Below are 21,136 nucleotides of genomic sequence, written 5' to 3'. Positions count from 1 at the left end.
TAATATAGTAGATGAGTTCAAATAAATCCTCAAGACTTGCATCAGATGAAGACTCAGTTCACAATAACTTAATCTAAGAATGTTGGCATTGGCCAAGTCCTTTTTGCACATGGAATGTTGCCTAGTTCTAAGTCCAAAAGTTCAGATCAAGATCAACAGTCCACCAAACATTTTTTAGGGTTTTTGTTGTTTATTACGTATTTTAAGGTCCTAAGACCATAAACAAAATCAACATACGCAAACAAATATATATAATCACAAGATATGTCTCAAATGAGCAAAGTGAAAATGGCATAAACATAAACAAGTTAAATGGAATGCAAATGGAAATCAATGATAAATGACTAGAAATTAAATTGTATAAAGTAAATGACTTGAAAGTAAAGCAATATTAATAAGAGTTATTCAAATGCTAGTCAAAGTTAATTGAATGTTAGTGGTGTTTTGCTTTTCAATTGATTAAGTCATTCTTTGGAGAACACTCAACCATCTATTCACAAGCATGAATCCTTGAACCAAGACATCTTCCATAGGAAGGAAAAAAGGCCAAGTTTCCACACAATACCATGAAATATGGGAGACTTACAATCTCACTTACTAGAATGTTATGCCTTTAGGGTCGAAATTTAGCTCTATGTTAAGCAATCATAATTGGACTTATATAGAAGTCACAATTATCTGAGGTCGGGCAATAAAAATGTAGGTGTTAATGCATGTTAGAGATTTGGTATAATGAACCAAACTCCTAAAACATACCACACACTAAAAGAAAAGATCAAAAGGGATGGACCTATCTCATCCATACTTGTATTGGTTCATCTGACACAAAGTCATTGATGAACCAATTAACCTTAGGATATTGAGACTTCATTGGTAAATGAAAGGAAGCATAGAAAGCCATGAAAACCATTGCTGCAAAAAACCAAGCATAGAAAGCCAAAAAACCATTGCATAGAAAGCCAAGCATAGAAAGCCAAAAAACCATTGCTGCAAAATCTAGTTTCTCACCCAAGAACAAAGTTACCATTTTTGAGATTCAAAGCATTTTAGTTCAAAATAACCACCCAGAATCCATACGTGAACTTCACTCAAACTTTCCCAGACACTAACTCACCCTACAAACACCTCCCCTGAGCTTTCCTTTATCATCAAAGCACCACTCTGAAACCGATTTCGATCAGGTAGTTTCACTCACCCTCTTCACTCAAACAAGTTACCATTCAACTCAAAATCACTCACTGATCATTAACCCCATTCTTTGAGTTCTGATTAACCATTATGAATCATTCAATTTTAAAATTAGGTCAACTTATTCTTCTTAGTTTTGGCAAAAAACTCCACACTCAGAGCCAATCATTGGCTCATGGATGCGGAGGTTGATTCGTTTTTATGATTAGCCAATGATTCCATGTTTAAATCTAGTGAAAAACACGTTTTGGAGGTTTTGATTTTCGAAGGTTGGAGGTTGAAGACGACTCTGAGTTTGTTGCCTCACGCGTGTTTTCAAATACAAATGTTAATGTTGTCGTGTTCTGATTGGTCCTTCAGCATGCGCCTTCCATTTTATTGTTTTATTTTGTGAGCATATTTCCTTCTAACAAGTGAGTGCTTGGCCCAATGAGAGATGGGGTTGATCCCCCATGACCCCAATGTCAAGGTTCAATCCCTAGCACATGCACTTCATTTCTTTTTTATTCTTTTCCCTCTTAGTTTATTTATTTTTCACCATATTTATTTCCATTTTCATTTTAATTTTTACCCCACTTATTTTCATTATTCTGAAAATATTTCCAACATAGACCCTTGTTATTTTTGTCTGTACTATTTATTTTTGCTTTGTTTCATATCATTTGAACAATTTTCCAGGGATTATGAGGTCTTGAACATAATGGCTAATGAAGTCTATATTTGTCATGATATTAGATTGTTTAGGGTTGCTTGAACCCTCCATGTTTCGAACCTACTAATGAATGATCAAGAGTTTATTCATGGTACTTTGAAGCATGGATAGGTTGCCCCTACATCAACCAACTTGGGTCATTTGACATATAGATGAAGCCTTGTTATGTACATATTAACTTATGGTTCCTTTTGTTCCATTTTATTTCCATTGTTATACTAACCCACTAACCTTTATTACTAACTTGTCCATATTGTACACTAACCCTTACTATTTTATTCATATTGTACATTGATCTTTATAACCTGTCTAAATTAATCATTTAACCAAAACATTAACCCCTGAGCTGGTATAGTCTTCCTTTTGTCAAGCTATTGATAGATGTACTTGGGCTTTGCATAACTTTCATTGTTTCAAACCTATTGTAAGTTGATGATTGATCATCTTCAATACTTTGCATCAGTGATAAGTTATCCCCTGATGCGCTATATTTTGAATCTTATGACCTAAGGATAGATAATCCTCAAGAGTTTAACTAGAACATGTTCCTACTAAGCACTAACTTTATTTCATTGATTTTGTTTATCACTAACCATTATTGTGATCTTGTTACTTTGCTATTTACTTTTGTGTTGATTGTAATTTATATTCAAGTATTCAGCATCATCATAATCATTGTATAAACTCCTCATGCATGTTATTTATTATCATTTCTTTATTGTCATCATACAATTAAAAACAACTAAAACATGATAAAATGATAAGACCAAAAAGATTCATTCCACTTAAAATCAACTTGGACTTATAGGATTTCATCTTAGGGCCTTTGCTTGGAGGACATTTTGATATCTTTGTGATACTCTGTTAAATTTGGATTTTGTTTGTAACTTGCATATCGGTTGTAAGAATGCCATCATGGAACCACCCTAGGGGGACATGTTTGTAATACCATTATCCTTTGTTTAACTTAAAGCACATTTGCACACACAAGGCTTTTTCTTGGGCTACCTTACAATGAGACCCTTTACTTTCTTGTTCGTTACTTTGTATACCTGTTACACTACCCAATTTCAAAACCAAATAAACAAACCCTTGATCCAACATCAAGTGGCATTTACATAATCAAATTCAAAATACAATAAAACTACAATTAGTATTGTGCACCACGAGCCTTAAGTGGTGGAGAATGAGTAAGAATGAAGCATTCCTACGCTTACTATGATTATTTTGGATGCAACATGCTTGGCTTGTTATCTAGAATATTCACCCATGCCCATAGACTTTAGTGCAATCTAATCACAAGCTCTTTTCAAAAACCCTAAAAACAATAAATCCATCAAACTCATTTTTGTGCCTTAGGGTACTACTCTGAAAATCATTTTCTCAAAGATAAAATCAACCAACATACAAACATTTTCTACTCCGAACTACGAAGCTATGATTCCTCATCACCTGATGAATGATACGTAGGCACAAGGGCCACAATCCTTGGCGAGCAGCATAATAAACAAAAACCCCAGAGTCCAATCATTTTTTTACACTCTTTTGAAAATAAAACAATAAATGAGATAAATACCCATATACGTAAACAACCTAAATGGTTCCCATGGAGTACCATGGACGTGAGGGGTGCTAATACTTTCCCCTTGTGTAACCGATTTCCCAACCCAAGTCTCGGTTGTGAGACTGATTCCTTATATTTGCACTACCCATGTGCACCTTTTATTTTTTCGAGGGTTTTATTGACTATTTTCCCTCTCCTCTCCCATAGAGGTAATCCAAATAAAATTTGGTGGCGACTCTTCTGACTTGCCCTTTCTCTCTTCCCTTTTTCTTCAGGGTAGGGGCATTCTTTAGTTCATAGTCCCAGTTCCCTTGCCTCCATCGAAATTCGCGGTAGCGACATTCCCAAGGCGCTGATAGGAGGGTAAGGGATCATCACTATCCCGCATGCCTAAATCACCCATAAGAAGATAATCCCCCCCTCATTTACCTTAAAATTGCAGAGTTATTGGTGAAGTTTTGATTTTCCTTCCTAGAGCTCTCCTTAGGGTTTTCTCGTAGCCGTTACTTAGACTCTTAATTCCATGTAAAAATGTTTTCCCGATTCCCAATTTTTTTATTTATATAACCTAATCGATGATACGGATTCACAGCTTTTACCCACAACATCTCATTATTACTTATCTAAAAACTCAACTTCTCCCTCATTCTCAATTTTTCCATAATTTATTATTTAAATTAAATAAATATTTAATTTAAATAATTATTTAATCAAGGTTTCGATATTTTCTACTCTTTCAACCTATTACAAAATGATTAAATATGTCTAATTGTTTGCAATAATATCAATAATAATATTATATTTTTCTTTCATCCCATTATATAACCCCGATAATTATTAAATTACCAAAATACCCATACACACCAAAAACACCAAAATTCAAGTATAATGAATAAAACACACCAACAACTAAATAAAATACATGATTTAAAAGTCGGGGTGTTACAACTCTCCCCCACTTAAAATGATTTTCTCCGTAAAAAATTACCTGGTGAAAACATATTCAAATATGATTTCTTCATCCGGCTCTCTAGCTCACAAGTCAAACTTCCTCCAACAGGTCCCCCATATACCACCTCGCGGCGCCGTAAAGGAGTGTGAACCATGAAGGTCCACCTAGCGCTGCCATAAAGAAGACCAGAGCCACCGTTCAAGATCATTAGTTCATCAACTGCATCCATTTTTGGTTTCCGAATGGAACAATGGCACCATATAAGGGAAACGACTTCTGATTCCTAAAATTTCCATGATTTCATATTTAAACTATGATTTACCAGTTCATAACCTCCCTAGGTCACCGAATCAAGAATAAATCGACTTCTGATTTCGATATTTTCTGCGAATTCAAAGTCATTTTCCATCTTCACCGTCCACAATTTCCTTAGATCTCAGAATCGAGAAATGCTCAAAAGCGAGCACGAAGATCTATAGCAGTCGATTTGGTCAACCACCATTTCAGCTCTGGTTCTTCGAAATCCATATCTTCGATTTCCTCAATAACTTTGTGTAACACCTCAAAATTTGCCCTCCTCTCTTGGGACTAGCATTAACATATTACATATCATTTTTTAGGTCATTAGGCATTGCATATTGCATATCATGTGGTTATATTGTGCATGCCATCCTCCCAAGTCTTGATCAGAAGATGAGGAAGTTAAAGTGCAAGCCTAGGGTTTACTGACTGATCATTGGCCATCTGAGGATTGGGCTGTGAATTAGGGTTTTGTGATTCTCAATGGATAGTGGTCTTCATCTTGATTGCAATGATACATCATCATCATCATCATGGTTGGATGTCATCAGGAGATTGAAGAAGATTCCTTGAGATTAGGGTTTTGACCACTGGTCAACCCTAATCAGTTGCATTGGGCCAGTCAGGGCTTAATCAGGAGATGGGGTTTGTGATGGTTATGGGGTTCATTATGTGATTTTATGGAGATAATTGAGGCTAGGGTTTCACCCTTGAGCCATTTCAGTTGAAGATTGGGGCTCAGATTGATCTATGCATTGCCTGATTCATCTGTCAGTTGAAAAGTCAACTGTGGTCAACTGTACATGATCTGATGGATTTGGAGGTGGAAATGAGTTGGATACACTTCAATCATGTTGGAACAAGTGTTAAATGACATTGCAAAGCTTAAGAATGAAGAAAATCAAGTCAGAGCAAAAACTGCCAAAAATAGAAAGTGACTTGTAATTGAAGTTTCCAAAAATGGAAAGTTTTTGACCTCAAGACTACGTGTCCAAGGAAGCTTCAAATGAAAATTTGTTCAACATGAAAGTTGTAGGTCTTGTTCTCACCTTTTCAAAAAGTCCAAGAACTTGAAAATCCCATGTATGGTTGGGAAATTATGGCTCAGTGAATTTCAGAAATGACCCGTAATCAGGAGGCCATAACTTCCACATGGTTTGTCCAAATTGCAAGTTCTTTATATGCACAAACTTCATTTGACATGTACTTTCATGGTGCATAATTGGATTTTCTCAAAAGTGGCCAATGCAAAAAGTCAAATTTCAACTGGACAGTTAAAATGGACCAAGGGCAAAATTGTCCAACTTGTAAAATAATTGGAATTTTTGAGTGGGGATTTTTGCAACACTTCACAAATGGCATTTGAAAGTTGTTGGAATCTTCATAACATGCCAAGGCTTCATGGTTTGGAAATTGGCTTTTGAAATGGACTTGAAAATAAACACATAAGCCATCACATAGTGAAAATGAGAAATACAACTCCAATGAGCATGCAACAAGTGGCAATAGCTCATGACAGGTGTTTAGAAGGTGTATGAGGTGGCAGTGAGCTGTCATGAGCTGGCACATGAAATGACCATTTTGCCCCTAGCTTGAAAATGACACTTTGTTAATCATTTGGCATTTTGTTAATTGGTGTGATTAAGTGGTGATTAATCAAGAGTATATAATCCTAATCATCTCTAAATCATAACAGAAAAACACATTTCCCAAAATCAGATCTCAAATTCTTGGAATTCTCTCAAATTCTTCAAGAACACCAAAAAGCCAAATTCACCAAAACTTCTTCAATTCTTGATCAAATTCGAAAATTCTTTTTGTGTTGATCTCCATTCATCATCATCTTCAACTGTTTTTGGTATTCAACATCAAATGCACACCAAAGCTCGACTGTTCAAGTTTGCTCCATCAATGGTGAATCGAAGTTTCATGCACTAGGAGCAAAATCGACCGAACCTGAGCCTTGTATTCAACTTATTGGAACCTATGCTGCACCTGTTTCGCGTCCAAACACATTGAAAGCTCCAGTTCCAACGCGGCCATTTCAGGTGCTCAAAAATTCGAATGTCATGATTTTATTAATGATTATATGCGTTTTGTAGAGTGTGTGATGTAGATTAGCATGATGTAATTAGTTTTAGAAATGGTGAAACATAGGCTGAGATATCTTGATTTGAAAGTATGAATGCAAAACCTAACTTCATCGATTCGAAGAATACATGAACATTTAGGTTAAATTAGGTTGATATTCGTGTTCTATGTTAAGAGACCTTTCCAACGAGTATTGATTTGTTGATTTTGGTTGAAGTTCGAGGTTCTTCATGTTCTTGCATTTTCTGGAATTACTGAAGATGATGATGAATTTTCTGGACAAGAAATCGTGTTTAATCCAGTTTTCGTTTTGAACTTTTAAAAATCATGTTTCCCGCGGTACTGTTCCCCCTATTTACCATTCTGCCACTGGTTAATTCACTTAATTATAATAATTCTAAAAAATTCTTAAAAAATTCATAATCACTTTAGAAAATTCACCAAAAATTCATAAAAAATCATAAAAATATGGGGATTTTTGTGTTGACTTCCTTTTTGACTGTAGAATTTTATTGACCTATTGATTGAAGTTGTGCATGGTGAATATTTAGTTTGACCTAGGGTTGTTTCACATGTGTGCCATTTTGATACATTCTACCATATCCATTGTGAAATCCTCATGGTTACAAATAAATGTTTGAAAATTTTTGTGGTAATTGTAGACTGGTTGATGGTTGTTTACATGTAAATTTCATGGATTTTTGATTCCTGGTGTTTGAGTTATGAATTTTGGAACTTAGGTGTGACAATTTGTGTCACACCTCATTATGTCAACTTGCTGGATTTTTTTGAGTGGCCTATACTTGTTGGATTAATGTGAAATTTTGCATGATGGTTGATTAACATGTTAAGAGGCTATGTGAATTTTTGTGGAATTTTACATTGCATTTTCAAATTGATTGCTATTTTTCATCTCTGGTGGTTGAATTTGCAAGTTCATGTGATACATGTTGGTAGATTTAGTGTGAAATGCTCATATGGTATTGTGTGATCATGAAATTTGATATGCTTGTAATAGACACATGATGTGACATCCCTGTTTTGGTCCCACTCATTTCTTTACTGTTTTCATTGACTTATGAATTTTTGAAGTGAATGCATATGTTGATGTTGTGATTTGGAGCATGTAATTGTGTCTGTTTTTGTTGATTTTCATTGACATGGTTCCCTTTGCCCAATTAAGCTGAAATTTGGTGTGCCATACCTGGATTAGGTCCTGTTTAGGTGTAATTTATTTGAGATTTTTTGGATTTGTTTTGATCTGGATTTGAATGCAATAGTTCTGTTTGGATGTTTTGTGTTCCATTTGGCATAAGTTGGATTGTTTTGTGCATGGAATGAATATAATGAATGATATGGACATGGGACTAATTGTGTTGGCTTTTGTTTGACATTAATTTGACTTTGGTTGGAGATACCTTGCTGTTTAGGAATTTTTCTTGCTTTTGGATCCTAGGCTTGGCCTAGTGGTCTAGTTGCTAATATTTGCTTGATTTTTCAGGATGAATAGCATAAGGCTCATGGAGAATGATTCAAGTTGATTGAAATGATGTTGTTTGATGTTTGTACACTAACATAACATTGTTTTGTAGGTTGTGAAGCTTGGGCTTGAGCTCATAGCTTGCCTTTGTGTGCCTTGGCTTGCATAGTTTGACTGATTAACTTGTTGTTTTCTGATTGGTTGTCTGAGTTATTAACTGGTTAGCTTTTGTACAGGTACCTTTAGTCGCTCTAGTTCTTTTAAGAACTTGCTTGGTAGCCGCTGCTCGGTTGTGTAAACCGCTTGAGGTAGGTCCTCTTGACTTCATGTAGTCTGGGAGACCCGGCTGTTACCGGGCCGGGCAAATGTCTGAAGTCCTCCTTAAGAGGCAATGATTGTGGTTGTTTATTTTTCGTGCCAAGCAGGTGAAAGTCCTTAATCAAGGCAATTGGTGGAAGGTAGGGGTATGCAGTCTACCCCCCACTATTCAGTTGAGTCTTCTCCTTGCTCCCATTACATGGTTGTAGCATTGAGATTACAAGCCCAAGATCCGTGCAGTGCACATTGTGTCAGAGTCTCTGAGTATAGAAGGGTTCCCCCATTCTGGACCCATGCTCATTTGTCAGAAGCTCTCCCTGGTTAGGGATAAGAGCTGTGAGGTCTGATCCTCACTTCATCCTTTCATCTGCTTCACCTTAGCCTCGTAATGGCAAGGTTAAGAGCAAACACAGCCCGTACAGACGACTTGCTGAGGCAGTCAAACCTATTGTGTGAGCCACTTGTTTGGTTATAGTGCGTGCTATGTGGATATCTGTTTGAGATGCTTGTTCTCATTGGATGTATGCTTGAATTATTCTGTATGCTTGTGTGCTTGCTTCTTTCCTGGATAGGAGTAGTTTGCTTATGCAAGTAGGATAGAAAACCGAACTTAGGGCAACGATGCATGACAACACTAGGCTCGAGTCCAGCTCCCTAGTAGTGTGTCTTCCCCTGGTTTCTGGCTAGTAATTCAGTCCCTTTCAAGGGAACTACATCGCCCTGATCCTTGTTCCAGACGAGGTATGTAGGCAGGTGGTCGTGCGAGACCACTCCGGGCAACCTTTTTCTTTTTTGCGTGTGTTTGTTTGTTATCTGATTGCGTGTTTGGTTCGGATGCCGACGTAAGTCCAGTGATTGGCAGTCGGGCTCCACGTTTGCCGTTTTGTGCGTGTTTTGGTTCGGATGCCGACGTAATTCCATCGAGTGGTTGTTGGGCTCCATGTTTGCCATCTGTTTGTGTTTTGTGTTGTTTGGCGTGCGTAAGCCGAACTACAGTGGCTCTGATTCTCGTTCCAGACGAGATATGTAGGCATAGGACGCGATGTCCTATCGAGCTCCCTTCTCTTAACCCCACCTGCGTTCCCTGTGTGTGTGTGTGATGTTTAGCAACCTATTCTTTATTCTAGGACGTGGATCCCGTCGAGTACGACGGACGTGAGGGGTGCTAATACCTTCCCCTTGCGTAACCGACTCCCTTACCCTGTCTCTTTGGTCGCGAGACCATTTCCTTTCCAGGTTTCTCTGAGCGTTTCCTTTCCCTATCTTGGGATAAATAACGCGCAGTGGCGGCTCTGTGTTGTGTTTTTATTTGAGCTTCGCCGGTTGATTTTCGCGGATGCGACAGCTGGCGACTCTGCTGGGGATCTAGATGTAGACCTATGCTGGTCCATCGTCCCTAAGCGAGTCCTTCCTAGCGTTTTAGGATAGTTTGGGTTGCTTATTGTGTTTTATTTATTGCATTTATTATTCTAACCAGTGTGTATCTATATTTGCATTAATGTCTGCATGCATCATACTATCATGTTGTTGCCGTCCTCTGTGCAGGTGGTTCCTCTGTTTTGGGGTGGGTGTTCTGAGTGGGGGCTAAAACCCAGGCCCGAGTATACACCTAGGATTAGCGTGGTCTCGCGTCGCTCACATGTCGGTTGGGCATGATGTTGCGATGTGACATACCACAAGCCGGACGAGGTTCATCTGAGAAATGCTCTTCCAGTGGGATTTTCCACTTTGGTTGGGTTATCTCTTTTGGGCTGTTGACTCTGGTGACCGATCATTTCCCGGACCTTTGGTTTAGACGATCTCAGGAGAGCTGCAATGGCACACCCGAAAGGGCAAACCCATTGAGTATCTCTGCCCGATTGTCGAGACCATTATCCGCCTTAGGATGACCTGATTAGAATTTACCTGTGAGGGGGGGGGGGGGGTGATTCTTACAGATGCATGTTCTATTGGTGACTCAGATGGTGACTTTTTGTTCCGTGGATCAGAGTCATATTTATAAGTCGGATTTATGGCCGTTTATTGTCGAGACGCCGGAATGCTGTCCGTGATTTATCAGTGGGGATCCGTTTATTTCAGGATTCCCCGGGCCGAGTTATTTATCAGCGGGGATCCGTTTATTTCAGGATTCCCCGGGCCGAGATATTTATCAGTGGGGATCCATTTATTTCAGGATTCCCCGGGCCGATTCAGAGATTGTGTGATGGGTCTGCTCAGAGACTGATGATGATGATGATGATGATGTGTCTGTCTTCCGTTTATTTCGGAACCCGTGGGTCGAATTTGTGATTGTACATTCCTCAGATGGTTATGACCAGTTCAGAGACCAGTTGCAGTGCAGATGTTCAGATGACTTGGAGGATGGCAGTGCATTGCATTCATCAGCATCATTCTCATTTTGCATTCATCTGCACCAAATTACGTCTAGCCATATGGGGAGTATTATTGATTGAGAATCTGGTTGAGAGATATCTGGATGTCAAAATGTTATTGGTGGATTATTATCTGTCTCGATGAAACCAGGATCAAAGGACAGAAGCTCCCTCATATGGATAGACGTTGCATTCATGCATATTAACCTGTTTGCTGTTTTGCAGGAATCATTGCTCGTGCTCGTAGAACTGTACCTTTGCACTCGACACGACCTCACAGATACTTCACCAGGCGCAACACTCCTCGACTGATGGATCTCCCAAGTACTGATCTCCTCGAGCTGAAGGACAAGATGACTGAGCTGATCAACATCATGCAGGGTTTTGCAGTTGATCAGAAAGCTTTGGCTGACAAAGTTGAAAAGCTCGAGCGGGCTTCAGCTGTTAACAACGTTGTTAATCTGGATGGTGTCTCCAATCAGGGGCTGGGTGGATCCAGAGACGGTGAAAAAAGAGCAACCGTGGGTATGGTGAACAACAATGCTGCTGGTTTTGGTGCTGGTGGTCAACCTGGGCCCGGTCTGGGGCAGAATATGAAGGATAATATGTTCCCTCCATTCTATGGCTTCGATGAAGATAGGGAGGAAGACAGAGAGGCTGATCAGTTCTCGATGCACAACGAGCCTTTGGGTCAGTACAATGTTCAGCCTCAAAGCAAAGAGATTCAGTTGCTGGCAGAGAAGGTAAGGGCTCTGGAAAGCCATGCTACTCCGGGGTTTGTCAACATGTCCAACATGGGGCTGGTCGAGGGGATTGTGATCCCACAAAAGTTCAAGGCGCCTGCATTTGACAAATACAATGGGAGTTCCTGCCCGGAAACTCATCTTCAAGCCTTTGTCCGCAAGATCTCTGCATACACTACAGATCAAAAGCTTTGGATGTACTTCTTCCAAGACAGTCTGTCTGGAGGATCCTTGGAGTGGTACACCAAGCTTAAGTCGTCCGATATCAAAAGCTGGCAGGATCTTGGTGACGCTTTCTTTAAACAGTATCAGTTCAACGCTGATATGGCTCCGAGTCGTACCCAGCTGCAGGGTATGTCTCAGAAAAATAACGAGGGGTTTAAAGAATATGCACAAAGGTGGAGGGAATTGGCTGCCAGAGTTCAACCTCCTTTGGTGGATCGGGAGATGTCCGATCTCTTCATGGGTACCCTGCAAGGGATTTTTGCTGAAAGAATGGTGGGTTGTCCTGTCACGAACTTTGCCGACATTGTGGTGGCTGGAGAAAGAATCGAAAGTTGGCTGAAAATGGGGAAGATTCAAGGTAATGCTTCGTCATCAGCATTGAAGAAGCCATTCGGGAACGGTCAGCGCAAGAATGAGGGTGAATCGAGTGCTGTGTATGCCCAGAGAGGACACGGTAGGGATCGTTACTACCAGCACACTGCTGCTGTAAACATCCCTGCTGGTAATCAGTCAGTACGACAGCAACGTCAGCCACCTCAACAGAGAGCCGGGTACCCGGTGAGAGGAAAAGGGGTTGATCGCCATTTTGACAAGCCACCCGTGACATATGCGGTTCTGTTCAAAAAGTTGATGGATCTTGGGTTGGTTCAGCCGAGGGCGATGGTTCCGATGAGATCAGATCAGAGGCCTCCTAACTATGATGAGAACGCCCAGTGCGAATTTCATTCTGGAACACCGGGGTATAACATTGAGAGCTGTAGAGCACTCAAGAATGTTGTCCAGGATCTGGTGGATTCGAAAGCGATCAACTTTGCACCATCACCGAATGTTAATGCCAATCCCATGCCGGCACATGGTCAGGCGGTGGTGAGTGCAATTACTGAAGATTCGGATCACGCCTATACAGTGGGTAAAGAAACTGACAGTAACTGCAAGTTTGATGGTTGGATAACGCCGTGCGTACCAGGAAGCTGGAAGGCTTAAAAAGATCAGCACTGTCACTCGTCTGGAAGAGTAATATTTCTTGTTTTCAGTTTTATTTGCATGAAAGCCATACGTGTTGCCCGACACGTAATGGTTCATTGTAAGGGCCACCTCATGTTTAAATTTGCATTTTCTGCATCATTAATAAATGGATGTTTTTCAGTCAAAAAGCGGTGTTCCCTGTTTTTCATTTATTTTTGCAGTTTTAAAACAAATAAAAATGGCAATGTTTATTTTCATTTTTCTTTTTTGATTTGTCTCGTCCCAAAGTCGAAAAATAATTCTCCGGATCTCGTTGATAACAATTTGGTTACCCCTCGTATGACTTCGACAATCCGAGCTATCTTGCTGAAGAAGAAGGCGAAGAAGATTGTGATCTGCTGGAATTAACCAGGATGTTAAAACAAGAGGAGAAGGTGATTCAGCCGCGTGAAGTGCGAGTTGAGATTATTAACCGGTACACTGCCGAGGTCAGAAAGGAAGGAAATTGGGGCCGCTTCAGAGGCGAGTAAAGAGCAGATTGATGGTGCTGTTGAAAGAGTATGTCGACATCTTCGCCTGGTCATGTCAGGATATGCCAGGGTCGGATACCGATGTCGTTGTGCACAAGCTACCATGGAAAGGAGACTGTCCTCTAAAGAAGCAGAACGCCAGTGCCTGTATCAGAGAGCCATGGTGACTTTGTTTCATGATATAATTCATCATGAAATTGAATGCTACGCTATGACATGATAGCAAAGTCCCAAACAAGAGAGGGGCATCTGGCTGACCGGGGCAGGTCGGTTGACCAGTTGAGACAATTCAAACTGAGGTTGAATTCAGATAAGTGCACTATCAGAGTGCAGTCCGGCTGTTGGGGTTCATTATAAGAGAGGAATCGAGGTTGATCCTGCTAAAAAAAAAAAAAAAAAAAAAAAAAGAAAAAGAACAATAAGAGAAACGCCTGAACCGAAAGAAAAAGAAAAGAGAGGTTCGTGGTTTCTTAGAAAGATTGAACTACCTGTCATGGTTCACATCCCATCTAACAGCCACGTGTGAACCCATGTTCAAGATGTTGAAAAAAAGATCAAACGGTCAGGTGAAATAATGATTGCCAAGGGGCATTGAAGAATAAAAAAGAATAAGTTGCAGGAACCTCTGATTCTGATACCTCCTGTGGAAGGAGCAATTGTTAATCTGTACTTGACGGCCTTCGAGGGGTCTACGAGGTGTATTGGGTCAGCATGACGCGTCTTGTCGAAAAGAGCATGCAATTTACCTTAGCAAAAAGTTTACCGACTGTGAAACAATACATTCACTGTTCGAGAAAGCTTGATGTACTTTGGCATAGGCTGCTCGCCGACTGAGACAGTATATGCTGATTCATGCCACTTTGTGGATTTTCGAGATGGATCTGATCGAGTATGTGTTTGAGAAGCCAGCATCGACCGGATGGGTTGTGAGAGAGCAAAAGAATGTTGACTGATTTGTGATGCTCTCAGAAAACAATCAAGGGGGGTGTATTGTCTGATTACATTGCCCAGCAACCCGTTGAGGTTATCAACCGATGAAGTTTGAGTTCCCTGATGAGGACATCTCGAGGTACTCAAATCGAAAGATTGAGAGTGACCGATCCCGGAGGAGGGGCCTGACCCCAAATCCGAACGGATTCTGATGTCTGATGGGGAGGTTAAGGAGAATAAGATTTTGTTGCCCGGATAACGTTTGAATACACCAACGACGGTGTGATTGAGTAGGAAACTGGTATTCTGGGTATTGATCTTCGGTGTGTCTACTGGGGCAACTCCTTTCTCATTGGTATATGGAATGGAGGCGGTATTACCTGTTGAGGTTCAGATTCCCTCTTTGAGAGTCCTGATGGACGTGAAGTTGCAAGAGGCTGAATGGGTAAGGACCCAGTACGAAGAGTTGAGCCTGATAGAGGAAAAGAGGCTGGCAGCCATCTGTCATGGGCAGTTATATCAGCAGAGGATGAAGCGTGCTTTTGACGAGAAAGTACGACCTCGGGTATATCATGTAGGTGATATGGTGCTGAAAAGGATCCTTCCTCCTCAAAACGATCGAAGGGGCAAATGGACACCCAATTATGAAGGTCCATTCGTGGTCAAGAAGGTTTTCTCTGGCGGAGCCTTGTTGCTAACGACCATGGATGGCGAGATTTTCCATCCCCTGTGAATGCGGACGCAGTTAAAAAATACTTCGTATAAAAAGACCCGCTGGACGAAAAGAACAAAATAGTCCAGGCAAAAATGGGCATCCCGGCGAACCAAAAACAGAAAAAAAAGGGTTCGGGCAAAAATTAGGGATAAAAATGAAAAATGTACACCCGGCAAATCGAAAACCTGAAAAGGCGACTTGGGCAAAAAGGGGTATCCCGGTGGACTGAAAACCCGAAAGGGCGGTTCAGGCAAAAGAGGGATTGAAACGAACAACTGCGTCTCGCATGATCGTTTTCGCTTTGGTTAAAGCATCATGGATAATACCCGGTAAGGATCGGTTGGAATCGTCTTGTTCAGAAGGCAGAAAGCATGGAGAGTCTGAGGACATGTGGGGTGTAACCGAGTTGGAACTCGATGAGATCACGGGTTTCACATTGCCATTAGGATAGATTTTTCCTTTTGTGCGCAATTACCTCTTTTCAGGAATTGTTTCCTTTGTATTGCTCATTTGAGCCACACTTTTTCAGTCAATAAATGCATGTTCAGTCAAATTATTTTGTTTTTGTTTTTCATTACCGCTTTGATTGCAAAAACATCCAGATATTTTTGATAAAGAATCTTGCATTTTAAGGCATACAGGTTCCTTCCAATGCATGTTTATAAGATGGAAAGCTTGAAATCTTATTTGGAAGGTTGAGCGACCCAAGCGTTGAAATCTTGACACGCCTGGGGCATGGTTTTATCTAACGATCTGTTTTGCAGGAACTGTTAGATATTCTTCACTCACTTGCAGGCTGTGATGTGGAAGCTGTTGTCAAAAGTAAATCCCCAGAGAGTTCGCTCAGGGACGAATGAATGAAAGAACGGCGAAGTGACGTTGAGGCGTACGACGATCCTTGAATGATATCAAGAAGACTCTTCAAAATCGGAAGATTGGAAAGTCTGTAGAAATTCCCCGTAGGGTCCAGTCAGGGACGAATGAATGGGTAAGAGAAGCGACGGGAAGACGACGAAGGACGTACGACGATCCTTGGAATTAATCAAGAAGACTCTTCAAAGTCGGAAAATTGAAAAGTATGTATAAATCCCAGGAGTACGCTTTCCGTCGAGCGCGAAGCGATTTGGAATACAAGATGATGGGGCAGAAAAGGTCCAGACGAGTCTGGGAATCCTCAAAAGTGGAAAATTGATGCGAGATTGGGAGGTGGATACCATGGTTCGACGAGTCGACGGGTGTTCTGTACCAACTTTTCTCATTTCCCAGCTAGGTCCCCAAGCCGAATTAGAGGACCAACTCCCCAGCAGATCCAAGGTCTGTGAACTTCTCCAGCCGAGTCAGGATGGTTATCCCGGACAGGTTAAGACGGTGTTTCCTCAGCAGCCAGGCCAGAAGGTTGCTATCCCCGAGTGGAGCGGGTTCAAAGAAATATATCTCCAGCAGTTCCCCGAGTGGAGCGGGTTCAAAGAAATATATCTCCAGCAGTTCCCCGAGTGGAGCGGGTTTCGATGAAATATATCTCCAGCAGTGTTCATCCTACCAGTGGATTGGACAAGTTCCCGTGGTGGACGGATTTTTGCATCTCCAGCTGAGGATTCTACCTATGGATTGCATGGGTTGTCCCCAGCGGAGTAGCATTCGTCTTCCCTAGCAGGGTCAGGATGGTTATCCCCAGCAGGTGTCAGATCAATGCTTCCCCAGTCGCCAGGCCTGGAGGTTGCTGTTCCCCAGCGGAGTATCTGTAAGCGTTTCCCCAGTGAAGTCGTCAGGTATCTGTGGGGGTTTCTCGAAGCCGAGTCGAGATTGATATCCCCAGCAAGTCAAAAACTGTTGTATCCCCACAGAGTGTTGGTAGTGCTTATCCCCAGCAGTTTCCCGAGCGGATTGAGTGCAAAGGAGGTTCTTTCCCCAGCAAGGGTTACCTTTTCCCAGCAGCAGTGTTATTCCCCAGCAGGGTGGAATCAGAGTATTGACGAGTTCCTCAGCAGAGTGTCTCGTGCTCCTTAGAAGAGTCCCTGAGAGGGATACTTTTTATGCATTCATCATGTAGAATAAGCATAGCATATTGCATAGAAAAAATAATAAATCGCGTAGCATTTCCATAATTATGGAGCATTACGCAGAAAAAGATCATGCATCATTGTTGCAAGCATAGAGCTAGTCTCAAGCCGTGGTTACCGTTTGAGAGGTGGTTGTGCCAGAAAGCGAAGATGTTACTCTGTGGAGTTTAGCATCATGACGTCAGATCAGCAATGTTCCCCAGTAGTGCGATATTGGAGGAAAGGTTTCCGTCGGACAGAGATGGAAATAAAATCAGAGGACGTCACGCGATCAGCGCGATTCAAGCCGTGGTTACCGCTTGAGGATTGGTTTTATCAGACAGTGAAGGTGTTACTCCGAGGAGTCTAGCATCATGGTTTTAATCAAGGATATTCCCCAGTAGTACGATACTGGAGGGTAAGTTTCTGTCGAGCAGAGATGGGAATGTTAATCAAGAAAGTTTCGGGGTCCAAAAAAGAAAAACAAGAAAGAAGATAATCCCCAGCTAAACACGAAGTGTTTGTCTGCCAGGGTTGAATAGAGAGCAGTCGGCTCAGGGCTTGTCATCCTCAGCATGGGTCGTTGTGGCACTCCGGCCAGTTTCCGATTTCCAGATCGAAGAAGTTCTCAACAATCAGGACGAAGAACTTGTGGCACTCCGGCCAGTTTCCGATTTCCAGATCGAAGAGGTTCTCAACCATCAGGACGAAGAACTTGTGGCAATCCGGCCAGTTTCCGATTTCCAGATCGAAGAGGTTCTCAACCATCAGGACGAAGAACTTGTGGCAATCCGGCCAGTTTCCGATTTCCAGATCGAAGAGGTTCTCAACCATCAGGACGAAGAACTTGTGGCAATCCGGCCAGTTTCCGATTTCCAGATCGAAGAGGTTCTCAACAGTCAGGACGAAGAACTTGTGGCGCTCCGGCCAGTTTCCGATTTCCAGATCGAAGAGGTTCTCAACAGTCAGGACGAAGAACTTGTGGCGCTCCGGCCAGTTTCCGATTTCCAGATCGAAGAGGTTCTCAACAGTCAGGACGAAGAACTTGTGGCGCTCCGGCCAGTTTCCGATTTCCAGATCGAAGAGGTTCTCAACAGTCAGGACGAAGAACTTGTGGCACTCCGGCCAGTTCCGATTTCCAGATCGAAGAAGCTCACGATGATTCGATCGATGCAGCTTGCGGCAATCCGGCCAGTTTCCCGGTATCCAGACCGAAGTGGTATCCAGACCGAAGTGGTATCCAGACCGAAGTGGTATCCAGACCGAAGAGGTGTTCAGACCAAGGTGGTGTTCAGGCCAAGAGAATGAAAAAAGGAGAGAGAATAGTAATCCCCGGCGGATGTGTGGTGTTCAGGCCATAGTTATCCCTGCGTTACCATTTATTTTGGTATCCAGGTCGACGTTTATGTTTTGGGGTTCAAGCCGAATTTTCTCCGTACCAGACGGATTTTTCTTTGAGATTGCTTCTTCGTTGATTCTGACAGGCGTTGTAATTATTTCCCATCAGAGTGCAAATTGTTCGTCTGTTCTTGGTATTCAATCACTCTTCATCCTGATCATCTGAAAGCCGAGGCTATTCATATCGACAGGTTCACAGTGGATTGAATAGGGGCAGCTGTAACACCTCAAAATTTGCCCTCCTCTCTTGGGACTAGCATTAACATATTACATATCATTTTTTAGGTCATTAGGCATTGCATATTGCATATCATGTGGTTATATTGTGCATGCCATCCTCCCAAGTCTTGATCAGAAGATGAGGAAGTTAAAGTGCAAGCCTAGGGTTTACTGACTGATCATTGGCCATCTGAGGATTGGGCTGTGAATTAGGGTTTTGTGATTCTCAATGGATAGTGGTCTTCATCTTGATTGCAATGATACATCATCATCATCATCATGGTTGGATGTCATCAGGAGATTGAAGAAGATTCCTTGAGATTAGGGTTTTGACCACTGGTCAACCCTAATCAGTTGCATTGGGCCAGTCAGGGCTTAATCAGGAGATGGGGTTTGTGATGGTTATGGGGTTCATTATGTGATTTTATGGAGATAATTGAGGCTAGGGTTTCACCCTTGAGCCATTTCAGTTGAAGATTGGGGCTCAGATTGATCTATGCATTGCCTGATTCATCTGTCAGTTGAAAAGTCAACTGTGGTCAACTGTACATGATCTGATGGATTTGGAGGTGGAAATGAGTTGGATACACTTCAATCATGTTGGAACAAGTGTTAAATGACATTGCAAAGCTTAAGAATGAAGAAAATCAAGTCAGAGCAAAAACTGCCAAAAATAGAAAGTGACTTGTAATTGAAGTTTCCAAAAATGGAAAGTTTTTGACCTCAAGACCACGTGTCCAAGGAAGCTTCAAATGAAAATTTGTTCAACATGAAAGTTGTAGGTCTTGTTCTCACCTTTTCAAAAAGTCCAAGAACTTGAAAATCCCATGTATGGTTGGGAAATTATGGCTCAGTGAATTTCAGAAATGACCCGTAATCAGGAGGCCATAACTTCCACATGGTTTGTCCAAATTGCAAGTTCTTTATATGCACAAACTCCATTTGACATGTAATTTCATGGTGCATAATTGGATTTTCTCAAAAGTGGCCAATGCAAAAAGTCAAATTTCAACTGGACAGTTAAAATGGACCAAGGGCAAAATTGTCCAACTTGTAAAATAATTGGAATTTTTGAGTGGGGATTTTTGCAACACTTCACAAATGGCATTTGAAAGTTGTTGGAATCTTCATAACATGCCAAGGCTTCATGGTTTGGAAATTGGCTTTTGAAATGGACTTGAAAATAAACACATAAGCCATCACATAGTGAAAATGAGAAATACAACTCCAATGAGCATGCAACAAGTGGCAATAGCTCATGACAGGTGTTTAGAAGGTGTATGAGGTGGCAGTGAGCTGTCATGAGCTGGCACATGAAATGACCATTTTGCCCCTAGCTTGAAAATGACACTTTGTTAATCATTTGGCATTTTGTTAATTGGTGTGATTAAGTGGTGATTAATCAAGAGTATATAATCCTAATCATCTCTAAATCATAACAGAAAAACACATTTCCCAAAATCAGATCTCAAATTCTTGGAATTCTCTCAAATTCTTCAAGAACACCAAAAAGCCAAATTCACCAAAACTTCTTCAATTCTTGATCAAATTCGAAAATTCTTTTTGTGTTGATCTCCATTCATCATCATCTTCAACTGTTTTTGGTATTCAACATCAAATGCACACCAAAGCTCGACTGTTCAAGTTTGCTCCATCAATGGTGAATCGAAGTTTCATGCACTAGGAGCAAAATCGACCGAACCTGAGCCTTGTATTCAACTTATTAGAACCTATGTTGCACCTGTTTCGCGTCCAAACACATTGAAAGCTCCAGTTCCAACGCGGCCATTTCAGGTGCTCAAAAATTCGAATGTCATGATTTTATGAATGATTATATGCGTTTTGTAGAGTGTGTGATGTAGATTAGCATGATGTAATTAGTTTTAGAAATGGTGAAACATAGGCTGAGATATCTTGATTTGAAAGTATGAATGCAAAACCTAACTTCATCGATTCGAAGAATACATGAACATTTAGGTTAAATTAGGTTGATATTCGTGTTCTATGTTAAGAGACCTTTCCAACGAGTATTGATTTGTTGATTTTGGTTGAAGTTCGAGGTTCTTCATGTTCTTGCATTTTCTGGAATTACTGAAGATGATGATGAATTTTCTGGACAAGAAATCGTGTTTAATCCAGTTTTCGTTTTGAACTTTTAAAAATCATGTTTCCCGCGGTACTGTTCCCCCTATTTACCATTCTGCCACTGGTTAATTCACTTAATTATAATAATTCTAAAAAATTCTTAAAAAATTCATAATCACTTTAGAAAATTCACCAAAAATTCATAAAAAATCATAAAAATATGGGGATTTTTGTGTTGACTTCCTTTTTGACTGTAGAATTTTATTGACCTATTGATTGAAGTTGTGCATGGTGAATATTTAGTTTGAC

The sequence above is a fragment of the Lathyrus oleraceus genome, chromosome 4 (genome assembly GCF_024323335.1).
Source record: "Lathyrus oleraceus cultivar Zhongwan6 chromosome 4, CAAS_Psat_ZW6_1.0, whole genome shotgun sequence".
NCBI lineage: Eukaryota > Viridiplantae > Streptophyta > Magnoliopsida > Fabales > Fabaceae > Lathyrus > Lathyrus oleraceus.
The sequence above is the reverse complement of the archived record's forward strand: the minus strand, read 5'-3'. Positions refer to the sequence as shown.